This window comes from Psammomys obesus, unplaced genomic scaffold (assembly GCF_907164565.1).
Source record: "Psammomys obesus unplaced genomic scaffold, mPsaObe1.curated_primary_1811, whole genome shotgun sequence".
In the NCBI taxonomy this organism is placed as follows: Eukaryota; Metazoa; Chordata; class Mammalia; order Rodentia; family Muridae; genus Psammomys; species Psammomys obesus.
In genome coordinates this window covers 2,338,871-2,354,102 of record NW_026596100.1, presented here as the reverse complement: position 1 = coordinate 2,354,102, position 15,232 = coordinate 2,338,871, and the positions used below count along the sequence as shown (strand labels likewise).

Genomic DNA, 15,232 nt, shown 5'->3' with positions numbered 1-15,232 from the left:
AAAAGGATCTGAAATCAGTTATTCTGATGTGGTTGGCACTCAACAAAGGCTTAACGAGTTAGTCAATCATAGGAGCCTGGGCTTAGAAAGATTCATTCATTCCTATACTTAATTAACCATAAAGAGTGAAAGACTGAATTGTATTACAGGCTCATCAAACTTGTAACAAACATCATTTACTTCCAAAAATTTGTATATATAGTCTTTAGGGTACAAAATATGACACCATTCACTAATTTTTGACGTCTTCTTATATATTCTTATATCAAAAATCAATGACCATAAATCAGTGAATGCTGTTAAGCCATAAACTAAACTGTTCCATCGTTCCACTGGATGATCTACACTAAGCAAACCAATGAATTTTACCTTTACATGCTCACAAACATATACGACACTTTACAAAGGCACACAAAGGGTTATTGCTTTATACCTTCAAGTGTGTCTCACGTTGAAAATACCAAATAAGCCTCAATGCAATGAACTGTGCGAAAGTTCACAAATACACTACCAAACTCTTGGCCAACTGCGTCAATCAGGGAATCTCACCAAGATATGCGTGAGAGCGGACAATCAGCACATACACATACATGTATGTGGGTGGGTGTATTCCTTAGGTAGCATCACTTGAAGAACTGAATACAGAAGGTTGACTGTTGGCATTATCTCATGGGATTGGCATAATAATGCACACAATGTGTACCTAACGTGCATAGAATAAGCATAATAAAGAGTACTGAGTGACAAGGGACTGCAGTACTGATTCATCCACTTAGCAATACTTTTACCTTTATTTTACAGTGGACTCTGTCCGCTTATTAAAAGCCTATTATGAAATGAGCATCAGTTTCCAATACATCATGCCAGCTCTTGACCGACCGCCTTATGCCGTCGAGGTCTGTGTAAGCACGCTCTAACATGTGCGGTACTGTCTCCACGATGGGATTCACAAGGGTAACTGTGACACCCAAGGCAATATGGTCTTCGGGTCACTGGAATGCATGTGCCAGCTGCCGACTGGAAATCACTGTGCAGTAAGTGGCTGTGGTTATTAGGTTCTATTTCACCAATACTGCATATTAGACTAATATCGGCCAATTTAGGTAACTAAGATAAAAAAATACTAATTTTTCTGAAAATGGGTGGCTGTAAAGTTAGGAGAAAACATAAATTTTTAATAAATAAATGTTTTCATATTTCTCCCTGAAAAGCTGTTACTAAAGGAAATTAGAACAATAATTTTATTTTTATGAAAAATAATATTGGTTGTTTATTCGATTACTGGTAACAATATAAACTGTCAGGTAAATTTTCACAAAATTAATCTGGTAAGTTTGAATATAGTAACGCACATACTTAACTAACAATTGGTTAGATTACTGATCAGCCAACATATATCTGAAAGAATATAACTTTTCTAAGCTGAACATCAAGTCACAGATATTGCTGGAGATGCAGGAAATCAAAACAAACAGAACAGAGGCCTCATTACAAAATCTACATACACAATTTACAAATAGAAGATGGAAAGGTCAACTCAATCTAAACATCTCAACAGCTAACATGAAAACACATTGAAGAGTGCACTGCAAGTTAGGTTTGAATCATCTGCAAATTAAACTTCAAAAGCACACGTCCCTTACTCTGTTACATTCTGAGGTAGCGGCTCTGTCTGGGTCTTATCGCCTACATGCAGAAGAATGTAATGCAGTAATAATTTTCCAGTCAATGATTAAACGCACGGCTCTTAAAGGGGTCTTAAATGCTTTATTTGCATGTCATCTTATGCCAATAACACTTCTAAAATTACAATATGTATGTGCGGTGGTGGAGCATGCCTTTCTTCCCAGCACTCAGGAGGCAGGGGAAAGTGGATCCTGAGTTCGAGGCCAGCCTGGGCTACAGAGCAAGTTCCAGAACAGTGAGGGCTACACAGAGAAACATCTCAAAAAACCACAAATAAATAAATAAAAATTGGAATATATGTAACTCAATGAAAGTTCCTCTAAGTCAAACTAGACCTAAACAATTTATTTAAGTCAAACTAAAAATATCACCATTTATAAGTTCAATATTGAATTCTGAAATTCTCAAGTATATATCAAATTTATACTTAACAATCAAACATCAATTAATGCAGCGATAATAACTTTTGTTTGTATTTCTACATGTGTAAAGGATTTGATATATAAATACATCCAAGCCAAACACAAAACTTCAAAGATGAACACAGATACACACCACAGTCCAGGCCAAGTGTTACTTTTTAAGGCAATGAGGGACTCTTCTGACTGAAAATAAGCAATTTCAAGCAATTTCCCTTTCCACAACTTGATGACAAAATGTCATGACCACCTAAAGCCTGAAATGCGGAGTAGGAAGATGAGAGGAGGAAAGGCAGGTAAGGACAACATTTAACTAGGAAGCTCGGAACTCCACCCAAGTGTTCGCCTGACACACAGCACAGTGGGGCATCCCCAGCTGTGGATAGGAGGTGACGACAAAGTTAGAACATGCGTACAAAATCCTCCTAGTAAGAGCTATACACGCTCTCACAGCTAACATGATGGGGACTGCTTGTTCTAAAATGAAATGTAAGCTCATAGGTGCCCTTGCTATAAATTACTAAGTGAGGCGATAGTCCAAGATTCATTATGAGGGCATCTGCTATGTGCCAAACCTCTCCAGCATGTACTCTGTGTCCACCATTAAAATCACATAAGTGATCTGATTAAACCTAACATTCAATGCTGCAGAAATGAAGAGTGTGGTAGCCTTAGAGCCCAAGGACACTGAGACATATTTTACAGTGCTGTCACTAAGCACTCAGTGACAACAATGTGAGCATCTATAAGGAGCTATATTTTCATCGTGCTGTTCAACAGAAAATGACTTCTATATATGGCTAGGTAATACAAATAAAAAATTTAAACACTCAAATTGCCCACGAACTAGGAAGCAAAGCCCTTCGGTACTGCAGTTAAGCTTCCGCCCTGACCAGTAATTCACTGTAATCAAAGAAAATCAACTTGCCGTGACACAGAAGAACTATTCCCTTCAGTGATCAGGCAGGTGTTGAGGCCAGAAAGAGAGCCTATTTTCCACAGCCCTTTACCTTGTTTGATCACTAGTTACTTTTGATCTGACACTGCCCTCTCTCTAGTAATGACTTCCCCCTCATAGACCCTACCTCACATCTGTCAGAAAGAATAAAGGGCATCAAACTGAGACCTGACAACGCCTATGGGCCATGCGATGTGTTGCCAACAGAATGTGCCCTGGCTCCCACAATTTTCAATTCAGTTGCTTTTGTTCTGGTAGGTACAGGGTTAGGGTACCAGTGACAGCAGAAAGGATTATGCGGCAACTGTGAAACCAAGCCTTCTTGAATGTGTATCTTTTATCTTTGGTTCTTCATCTTCTTAACTGCTGCAAACTTCATGGCAGTTACTATGAAATACATATTCAACAAGTGCAAAAGACAGTTTGTTTAAATCCCTTTCCAGGACAACACAAAGGATACAATGTATTGAATCTCAACTCTAAACCTTAAAGGAAAAAGTTTCAAACCCTTGTTTGAACTTGAGACAGCTGTCAAGCAGCTCTTTAGTAGCAAATGAAATCACCCAATTTTTAGGATTATAGTGCATGTTAGTAGCAAATAAAATCACCAATTTTTTAGGATTTTAGCGCATTTTGCCTTTGTGGCCTAATAACAAAAAGATATCCTAAAACAATGCACATATTCACAAAGGAAACCAATTAACTGTTAAAAAATATATGTTCTCACACTAATTTGCTATGAGAATAGGTTAGGGCTGAAAATAAATTCCAGCAGTCTTAAATACTGCCCTGAGTATAAGGATCTTTGAGATATTGCTAGCAATCATCTTTAAATTAGAAAACTTATTTTGATCCTATTTTACTGAGAACTCATCAACTTCCATTAAAACATTTTTACATTTAAATTTCAAATATAAATGTCTCTCCTTCTCTAACTCACACACAAAGAATAAACAGATCATTATCAGGTATGCACTGAAAGAAGTGTAGGAAGTTTAAAGATCCTCTAAAATTGCTCAAAGTTAAAATAACATCTTCTTTTTCTTGATGAAGAAATAGAGCTTTTCTTAACTTTAAAAAGGTGGGAAGAAGTGCTTGACCAACAATAAACAGGCAAAAGGAATATACATGTAGAACAGTACTATAATGAACACATATGAACAATCAGCATTACACATAGGCAATGAAGAATCTCAGGATGGCAGGATAGGCATCACAGTAGCTTTAAGTTGATTCAGACACAAGGAAAAAGTTACCTCTACAACAGCTAAAGCAAGATCCAAGAATTTACAGAAAGGGAAAGTACCCAGGTCTAAAAAGTTAACCAAAGAAAATAGGAAAATGCACCAAAGAGTCTAAAACTACTTATTAACAGGGAGCAGTAGATGGAAAAATGCTCAAATTCTTATGCTACCAGCAATCAGCATTATTATATCCTTATAAACAAAACCATTATAATTCAAAGCATATTAATGAAATGGGATCATTTCCACTAGATCATAAAATATGAGGAAGATGACCCTTGCACACTTGGACTAACTATGAGAAAAGCTATGCAAAGATTATCACTTCAAGATGCAGCTCATTTAATTAAAGGATAAACAGTACAGTGTGCCAAAATCAGTAGTTTTCTCTCTAAGTTATCCAAAAGCCATCTTATCCTCAAAAAGGAAGGAAAGAAGGAAGGAAAGACAGGGAAAGAAGGAAGCATTATTCTACTCAAAATACCTGTTTATGGGCCGTTTGGGTCATTCACTCCCTAATAATTGGTCCTACAAAACTATTAGAGCATATAAGAGGAAGAAAATCATAACAAAGTTTTTAAATTATGAAGAATGAGGCTACATATCAGGCAGCAGTGAAGGCTGCTCTGTCACAAGACCCAGGTTCAAGTCCTAGCACCAACAGGGAGGCTCACAACCATCTTTAATTCCAGTTCCAGATTATCAATGTCTTGTACTGGCCTTCTCACATACCAGGCATGCACTTGGTTACAGACATACATGCACCTAAAACACACACGTGCGCTCACACACACACATACACAATCTAAAGATAGCTTTCATAATTTCCTTCAAATATCTGAAAGAATATTCTGCCTCAGAAAAAATAGTATCTCCAAGTAGTTATTGGAGTTTCCCTCTAGTCACAGGCTTTTTATATTTCATCTTTTGAAAAACTGTTCAAATCATCAGCTCATTTGTTGATAGGCAGTTTATTTCCATGGCATTTAATTTCTTAGATTCTTGTAAATTCTGGGTCATAGCTAGCAAAGATTCTCCCCCATACTGTGGGTCATCTCTGCTGTCTCCTTGACTGTGCAAAAATGTTCTGGTGTCACAGAGTCCTATCCGCTGAGATGAAGGCAGCTGTGGTGCTTCTCAGCTCCGCTCAGAAGGCTCTTGCCTACCCCACTGTCCTCAACAGCACTCGCTATGTTTCTGTTTAATCTCAGTGGTTAGGGTTTTAAATTAAAGTCTTTGATCCATTTTGAATTCATTTTGCACAAGGTGAAAGATATGAGCAGTTTCATTTCTCTGCAGGTAGATATCTAGTTTTGCCGGCACCATTTGTTGAATAAACAATCTTTCCCACTGTGTGTTTTTGCCTCCTCTGGCAAGTTAGGTGGCAATAACTCTGTTGGTTTATTTCTACATCACGTGTTCTGTTTCACTTGTCCACCTGTGTTGTTTGTGCCACAACTGGGTTGTAGTCACCACCAGAGCCCTACAGTACACGTGTTGTTACCGCTTACGATTGCTCCGGCTAGGTGTGGACATTTTTGAGCCCGTGTAATTTCTAGAGCTTTTACTCTAGATCTGTGAAATATGACAGCAGAACTTTAACATGTTGTAGTGGCTAGTTTTATGTCAACTTGACGCATGCTAGAGTCCCCTGAGAAGGGTACCTCAATTGAGAAAACGCCTGAGAAGACAGCTGCAGGCCGGCCAATACGGTATTTTCTTAGTTAGTAACTGATGTGGGAGGGCCCAGGCCATTCTAGATGTGTCCACTGTAGGGCTGTTGGTCCTAGATTACGTAAGAAAGCACACTGAACATGCCAGAACACACATACACACACACACACACACACACAAACACACACACAAACACACACACACGCCAGTAAGCATCACTCCTCCACAGCCTCTGCATCAGCTCCTGCCTCCAGGTTCCTGCCCTGCTTGAGTTCCTGATCTGACTTTCTATGATGATGAACTGTTATATGGAAGTGTAAGTCAAACAAACACTTTCCCCACTGGGTTGCTTTAGTCATGGTGTTTCATCACAGAAATAGTAACACGGTCTAAGACGTGTGTGTTACACTAAATTCATAAATAATTTTGGTACTAGAGCAATTTTCACACTTTTAATTCTGCCAATCTAGGAACAGTGGGAAGTCCTTAAATTCTCTCATACAGTCTCTCCTTTCTTCACTCGGTGTCGTCAAGTTTTCATTACAGAGGCCTTTCTCTTCTTTGGCTGAGTGTATACCTAGGTGTGTTGCTGTTGGTTTCTTCTTTGGTTTTTGTTGTTGTTGTTAAACTATTATAAATGAGACAGTTTTTCTAATTTCTTTCTCTAAGAACACTATGTTGGTATAAATGAAGGCTACTGCATTTTTATATTGACTTTTATGTAATTTATGTCAGTGTTCATTAGATCTAAGAATTTTCCAGTGAGTTCTATTAAAATTCCTTCAGTACAAGTTCACATCATCTGTAAATACTGACAGTGTGGCTTTTTCCTTTCCTATGTTTACCCTCTTTTTTATTTTGCTTATCTAATTGTTAGAAATAATACTTCCAGCACTAAACTGAACAAAAGGGAAGAGTAGGCATCCTTGTCTCACTCCTGATTTTAAAGAAACACAGTCTTTGTCATATACAACCATTGTTATTTTAAGTTCTGTTTCATCTATTCCTACCATCTGGAGGACTTTTATCACAAAAGCAAGCTAAATTCTGTCAGATGCCTTCCAGTATCAAGCTGGTGGCTTTGTGGGACTTTGTTTATGCAGTGCTACAATTATTGGTTTACATATGCTGACCCACTCATGCCCCTCCAAGATGAAGCCCATAATATACGACATCTTAACGTGTTCCTGGATTTGGTTTGCAGCTGTATTGTTGAGAATATTTGCATCTATCAGAAACAGGCACATCTTTATTCATGAACACGCTGATTCATTCACTACAGCCAGTAAATGGAAACAACCTAAAAGCCGAGTGAATAATAAAGATCTGGTATATACATAAAAGGGAATATTATTCAACTATAAAGAAAAAGGAAAACCAGGGAATTTTCAAGAAAGTGGATGGCCTTATAATGTATACTATTACATGAGGTCACCTATTCTCAGAAAGAAAAAGATCTTATATTCTCCTGTATATGCACATCTTAGCCTCTAATGTAAATGTACACAGAGGTAAACAGCTTAATTATGGGTATAACAGAATATGTATTAAGGAGTATAAATATAAACTATAATATTAAGTGAGGTGACCCAATCTCAAAAATAAAAATGAAAATAAACACATTTCTGGCATATGCAGATCTTACCCGATGAAATATGTATATGTATATAAACAGCTATAATTATAGCATAATATACTATATATTAAGAAGAATAAAAAGGGTAATATGAGGTGATGATGGATAGAATGCAGGCATAAAGGTTAATATGAAGAATAATAAAAAAATTGTTTTTCTAATTTCACCTCTGCTGTGGTCTTTTATCCTTATTTGTGTGTAGAGGAATTTTAATCCACCAACATGGCTGCTCTGGCAAGGGATCATATCCAAAAACCTTCTAGGTCTATGTGTTTTGGCTGGAAAGAAGACATTCTCTGGATTACAGTATGATCTGGTTGGAATACAAACAAACCCCTAGTTCAGACCTTTAATTCTAAACAATGAAAGTGAGGTTAGTTTATAGAAGGAAGCAGCCAGACAAAGTGACAAATCAGAGAAAGACTTGACAGAATGAGTCAGCAAGCCCAGCGCTCATGAGAACAGGACAGGAAAGAGAGGCCACTTCAGAGGAACACTGGAAGAAAGAGGTTTTTGTTGTTGTTTTGTTTTGTTGTCTTGTTTTGTTTTTTTAAATCAACAGTTTTTCAGAGACAGGTTGTAGAGAAAACAAGCTAGACACAGGTGAAGACGGACCAAGCCAGAGAAGGAGAAGGAGTCAGAAGATTAAAGCATATTGCCAGAGTAAGAAGCCAGGCAGAGCAATTCAATCAGAAGCCCAAAGACGCCAGTTTGAATCAGTCAGCTTGGAGAGGAGTTTAGGCCAGAACAGCTGAGTTGAACCAACCAACAAGAGTTCAGAAAGGACTATAAAGGCTTGGGAACAGTTCTCATCTCATCCCCTTATCTGAGGAAATAAAAACAACACTTACATTTGTGATAGATAACTCCATAAAATGAAATTGATAGGAAGTTTACAAACCTCAAAACTTGAGAATGATTATTCTAACTGTACAGAAGTTCACTAATATAAAAATTACGGCTGGGCAAGTGTTCTTCTGAACAGTTGCCTAAACCTAGATGCACAATGATTTCACTTGTAAATTCATTACAGTAAAGTAATTTTTATTTTAAAAAGCAAAGATTTCAAAAAAGAAAAAAGAACAGTGTGGACAACCTGCATGACACAAGTGGGTGAATCGCATTACCTGGATCAACGGTGCCACCCAGACAGGTTCACACAGGACCTTGCACAGCTTCTCTCAGACCAAGTATCACAGAGTGTTCACAGCTGCACTTGTTTTAAATAATAATAAAACAAGGGAAAATCGGTAAACCATAAATCTGTAAACCAGATTAAAATACAGTTTGCAAACTACATTTAGAGAAGTAAATTTAAAGGAGAGGAGAAAAGGTGTGGGAGAAGAGAGAGAAAAAGAGAAGAAGCTAACGCTCTGATTCTTCTGTCTTTAAGCCTAATCACTAAAATAATACTCAAATTAACTCTAAGATAACCTACAAACCTTAGCACCTCATTACTGTGAATAAAGAAAAACATTACCCAAAACTTCCCCCCAGATCCACATAATACGTCTCATTTGCTGACTGGCAAGCTAGAAGGTAGTTGAGGGAGACAAGTGCCCATAAATGACAGGCTTAATGTACTCCCAGCGTCCCTGTGGCACCCAGCCTTATACATTTCTATTTGCCAAGCCTAATGCTGTGATTCTTTATCTTAACTCACTGCCTCCTGGTGCCAGCTCTTGGGCACAAAGCCGAGACAGCACTTTCACTCCTGTATCTGAGAGATAATTTGATTTGCTCACATCTTTCTAATTTCTTAAGATAGGCAATCCTAGGAACATAAAAAATTTTAAAGTACATGTAAGAAACCATGTAGAAACACACGTGGAGGACCTCCAATAACTAGGATTTACCTATTTAACTGAGAATTATAAACTCAAGGGAGTGATCTAAAATTATTATCTAAAACACAAAAATTATTTTAGAAACAGAATTTAAAAATAGTATTTGAAGTGTCCTCTTTAAGAATAAGCCACACTGCAATTTCCACCTTGAGTTGTCACTATCAGAGTTCCGAACACTCAGCTAAATTCCTCTGAGGCTCTGCTAGCATCCAGGAACTTGCCATCATCAACTGACGAGTCCCTCGAGTTCATACACTAATTTAAATATTACTAAACAAATATAATTAGGCAAATAAATCTGCAAGGCAAGAAAATAATGCATTACCAAGAAAAGTTACTTAGCTATTATGCAAATCACTGGCTGCCCACCAATACAACACCGGCACACGGGGTAGAAAGAAACACACATTCATTCTTGTTTTCCTATGCATTTAAAGTGATAGGATAAATGCATTTACGTCAACAAGTTATCTGGTAAATAAAAGACACCCTTACAGAAACATAGGAATACAAAGTTCTTAGAGTGGAGTTAATCTGTTAAGTAATTTTTACTTTTAATTATATTAATCTTTTAAATATATTAACAAAATAAACAGAATATAAAAGTTAGCATAATTCTGCCAAGAATTCTATACTCCATGTTGTTAGAACTACATGTGCCGCCCCTCCAAATACTCCCCAACTTTACTGAGCAACTTGGCTAGGCAAAAAAAAAAAGCACAAAAATTACATCACTGGTAAAGCAACTAAATTTTAACAATTACTTGGTTTTTTTTTTTTTAATTTAAAAACTATTTATTCTGCATCTTTCAACCATAAACCTATTATTTACTTGCTTAAATGTACCTTTTTTTAAAGTGCATTCCCAAAGTATTTAAAGAAATACATCTTAATGATATGTTCAATCAGAAGTAACCCATATGCCACTAAGCCAATATTTACTCAATCTGTTTTATGTCCACTCTTGAAAATGGAAGGATAAAATGGTGACTAGATATTCTCTGCCCTCAAAAGAAATGGCAAGCCATTATTAGCAAAAAGCACAGCTCTGAAGCACTTTAATTAATGAGAGTGGCCTAGCACTTACTAGATAAACGACACCGAGCTTGTCTTGGTACCACTGACGAGACCCACAGAAGCTCTTTCACATGAGCAGTGACTTACATGTAGATCTGAATGCAATACTGCCTATGGCAACAATACAAGTGCCTTCAACTTAGGAATGGGTAAGCAGGAGACACATGACATATCACTGGCAGATAAAAAGAATTACACAGTCTGTGTGGCTAGAACTCAACAATTTAACTAACCACCAAGTACACACTGAAAATATATTGTGGGATCAGATACTTAGGTTTATGACAACAGATATAAATTACATGTGAAGACAATGAAACACCATTTTATCCATGTGGACATTAAAATATTTCTTTAAAAAAATTTAGGTCACTATTAGAGCTGCCTCTGGAAAGAGACAATGGGAGGGAAAACAATGCAAAACTACAGAGATTTAAATTGGCTTTCTTTATTACGTCAAGAAGCAAGAGGAGCTATAACCGTGTTGACAATTCTGCGTGGTGGGCACAGACTTACTGCTCACTGATGCTCTGTGTGTCCTTCTCCCTTCTCCACTGCCACATCCTCTCTCCCTTCCACCCTCTGCATGGGAGAAGACAGCACTAAGGCTGTGTGTACTGTCCTCTTAGACTTCCCACCTCCAGGACCATGTGCCAGATACATCTCTGCTTTAAAAACTGAGCCCTGGAGGCCCTGAAGAAAATGATAACCCAGCCAAGGACCATGCATGGAGAAGACCTAAAACCCCGGCTCAGATGTAGCCCATAGACTCAGTGTCCAAGTGGGGTCTCTAGTAAGGGGAACAGGGACTATCTCTGGCATCAACTCAATGGCAGGCTCTCTGATCACCTTCCCCTTAGGGGTGCAGCCTTGCCAGTCCACAGAAGAAGACAGTGCAACCAGTCCTGATGAGACCTGATAGGCTAGGGTCAGATGGAAGGGGAGGAGGACCTCCCCTATCAGTGGACAAAGGAAAGGCCTTGGGGAAGAAGGGGGAGGGAGGGTAGGAGTTGAGGGAGGGAGCCACAGCCGGGATACAAATTGAATAAATTGTAATAAATGATAATAACAAAAAAAATTTAATCTCGCTTTAACAAATTATTAAATCATGGATATTGCATTATAGCAGAAGAAATGAACTAAGAAAATACTCTAGATAAATATTATTTTAAAATAGTTCTGTGGCAAAAACCACACAAAAAGGATTGAAAAGTAATCACTAGGAAAAAAAAAAAAAAAAAACCAGAAAGATGGAATATGATAGACTCTCACTACATTTGAATTCCTCAAACCTATTTCTAGAGTCCACATGAGGTTTACAAAAATTGCAAAATGCATCCATGCAAACATTTGTCTCACTCAAAAATGAGTAAAACAAAAACTCACTCTTTTTAAAGAGTCTACAATGAAGCATTCCTCAGTTTTTGACATAGCTCATAATACATTAAATGTCAAATCACTGTCATAATTTTCCATATGATAAGCTTCTAATAAACACAGAAATCCCTCTCCAACTCTAAAATTTATTCTACTTTAAATTGAAACCACAAATAAAAATATTCAAGTCTCTGCTTCACATACAAAGGCAATTTCAACTTGTAACATTCTTCATGTAATCAGTATTTCATATGCCACAGAAAAGAAATATCCCATTAATGCCACCTAAAACACAAAATTTTAAATGAAGCCTCACATCACCAGAAACTGTGTAAGTATTACATCTTCCTAGCTGCAACAAGGATGAAAAGCTGTAGCAGGGAACCATATTCCAAGACAATGCTGCCACCTAAAGGCCAAGGCATAACATGAAAGATGTAGGCTCAGGCAACTGCTGGCAGCCATAAAACCAATTAACTGCAATGATCCGGACTATGCGGGGCTCTAACAGTCTCTTGGAGATTCAGTTTATTAAGAGAGCAGAATACTGACTGGTCAAAGCACAGGTCGAACTCTCCCAGCATCCTTTCTGACACCGTGTTCCTGTATTAGTAGATAATAAAATTGGCAAATGACCAATACACTGGTCAAAATGAAAACAGTTGGCTACTTACATATTTCACTTTATTACATAAACATGTTAAGTCCTGTGGGCAGTTAGTTATCGGGGATTCAATCGTCCAACAGAGCTCAATGTGTTCTGAATTTTCTTCTAAGAACGTTAATGAGAATTACGTTGGCTTCTCTTTAGGGTTTATCAAAACACTTTAAATCTCCCCATGAAATAAAAACCAAATCCAGATCTGATTTCCTTTGGATTTAAGTATATGGCACATTTTCAATGTAACACAACATGGACAAAACTAGTAAGAAAATAAGGCATAACCTCTCAGCATGAGCAGCACTGCCTTTGACAAGCCATTAGTAAATCCTACAGTGGCCACAGAAATACTTCTTTCTCTGTGCTTTCATAACTAGAAACTGTTTAAGACAGGATTAATAACCTTTAGTTTATGTTGTGTACCATGGATAGCGAAGCTTAAGGAATTCATTTATGATAAAATATGAACTACCTTAGGCTTCTAGTGTGTCTTATGAGTCAGAGTCTGCACTAAGCAATTTCAGAGTATTTATTATGTCATTTAATCTTCAAGTATAACCTGAAAGACAAATATCAATATAACACCATTAGCAAATACAGTGTAATGAGTCTTAATGACCTTCAGTAATTTTCTGAGCGTCACAATACAGGTGAAAAAATGAAATGTCAGTCTATCTAGACCAGAAAACCTAAGCTCTTGCACCCTCAAGTGATTACATGCATACTAACTTTAAAGACAACTGTGGGGTCCTTTGCTGTGTATTTTCAAGGGAAACGCATATTTTGTGGTAATAAAAGCACTTAATTTTAATTCACAGTGCTTCAATTCTTAAATAATTTTCAAGGTGATGCTTCAAAACCCCTTTCACAACTGAAGCTCACACTTTATTAAAAACAATTGGGCCCGCCTTGAGGACTAACATCTGTGGTGCCAGAAAGCACCAAGAAAGCTCCAAAGGAAGGAGGCAGCCAACAGTTCTTCCCATTCATGACACTAGATGGCACATCAATGGCAGCACGGCATGATCCGCGGGTCACATATACCTTGGTGGTGGCCCTAGATCTCACTGGAAAACCCCATCAGTAAAAGGGAGACCAACCATGTATGGTGCAGGAGACCTAGCTAACTACTCAGTGCAAGGGAAATTCATGGTTATGGGTCAAGAATCTCCAATCGCAAATTTACTAAACCAGCAAAAACCCCAACAATAATCTATAAATACTTGCCCTTACCCTTACATCCACAGATAAATGCAATCTTCACGCCTCATCAAGGAAACTTCTCTTTGCAAGTATAGAGAGAGACCATAAAAAAAAAAAAAAATCCTCAACCAATCAAAAGGCAACTGTGAGCCCAGTTCCCATTGCTACATCTACAAAACATTCCCTCACCTAAGGCTTAGGCAACATTGCAGAAGAGGGCATGGAACAATTGTAAGTGACAGAGGGTCAGCAATTTGCTGTGAGATTGTGCCTCTTAGTAACATCAGACCCATAAAGTCTTCCCAATGTGACTGCCCAAGCATGAGCTGAACAATGATGACACCAATAGATGTGCCAAACTAACTAGATGGGGAAAACCATGAGGCCTCCACCCTACACAAAGAACTACAGACAAATGAGGAAAGCTGGGAGTGAGAGAGGTGGTCTTCTCCAGGCAAGAGCACACCAGCCGGTTATCCAATACCAAGTGCTTAGCCCTGAGAACACACATACAAATAACTATACAAACAGAACAAATTGTATTTAGAAACATACAAGCATACAATTAGTGAATAGAGGCCACGAATATGAAGGAGAGTCAGGAGGGTACATAGGAGGGTTTGGACAGAGAAAGGGGGATAAAAATATTATAATTATAATCTCAATTTGTGTAATTAAAAAATTTTTCAAATTGAAAAAGGCAACAAAAATGTCTACATTTTGAGACGCAAGTTTAAAAGCAAGTCTGTTTTATAAATCTGTTCTTTTCAACACTGGAAATTCCCACTAGCTCCTCCTCAGTAATAACATTTTCTATTAATTTATGATATCCCTATCAGTTAAAATTAAATGGCTTTGAGTTTCAGCCATAAATAAGACTGAAATTCAAGTACAAGCTACAGCACAGATAAAACTTTAAAAAAAGGAAATAAAAGAATGCATACTATGTGATTATGTTACTACAAAACATAGAAAATAGGCTAATTCATAAAAACAGGAAATAAATTAGCAGTTACCAGGTGCTACAGAAAGGGAAAATGAAGAGCAATAACTAATGAGTAGAGCTTGAGCTAATAAAAAAAAATATATAATTAGATATTCATGATGACTGCACAGTCTTATGGATACAATAAAAACCAATGTATCTTATGTGACTACATCCCAACAACAACTGAGTACTGCATTAATACACTGTAAGAAACATATGCATGTGCTTAAAATGCAAAACCTGTAATTATCAAGATGATTGGACCAAACACACTAGACCCTATCTTTTCATCATTCTAAGAAAAAGCTTTATTTATGAATGTATACATTTCTGGGCAATAAATATCCCCAAACTAGAATTATCATAATTCCTAGAGGAACCACAGAAACTCCAACAACAGACAGGTTTTGTTAACAACTTTGATCTATTCCAATATTACTGAATTATTCACTCTCAGATTTC

The 15,232-nt window shown here is 37.4% G+C and overlaps 1 protein-coding gene across 1 annotated transcript in view; it reads right to left on the bottom strand.

The window, feature by feature from the left end:
• Positions 1-15,232, bottom strand: part of Fbxl17 (F-box and leucine rich repeat protein 17) — a 456,093-nt gene that overhangs the window by 415,167 nt on the left and 25,694 nt on the right. The window lies entirely within an intron of this gene.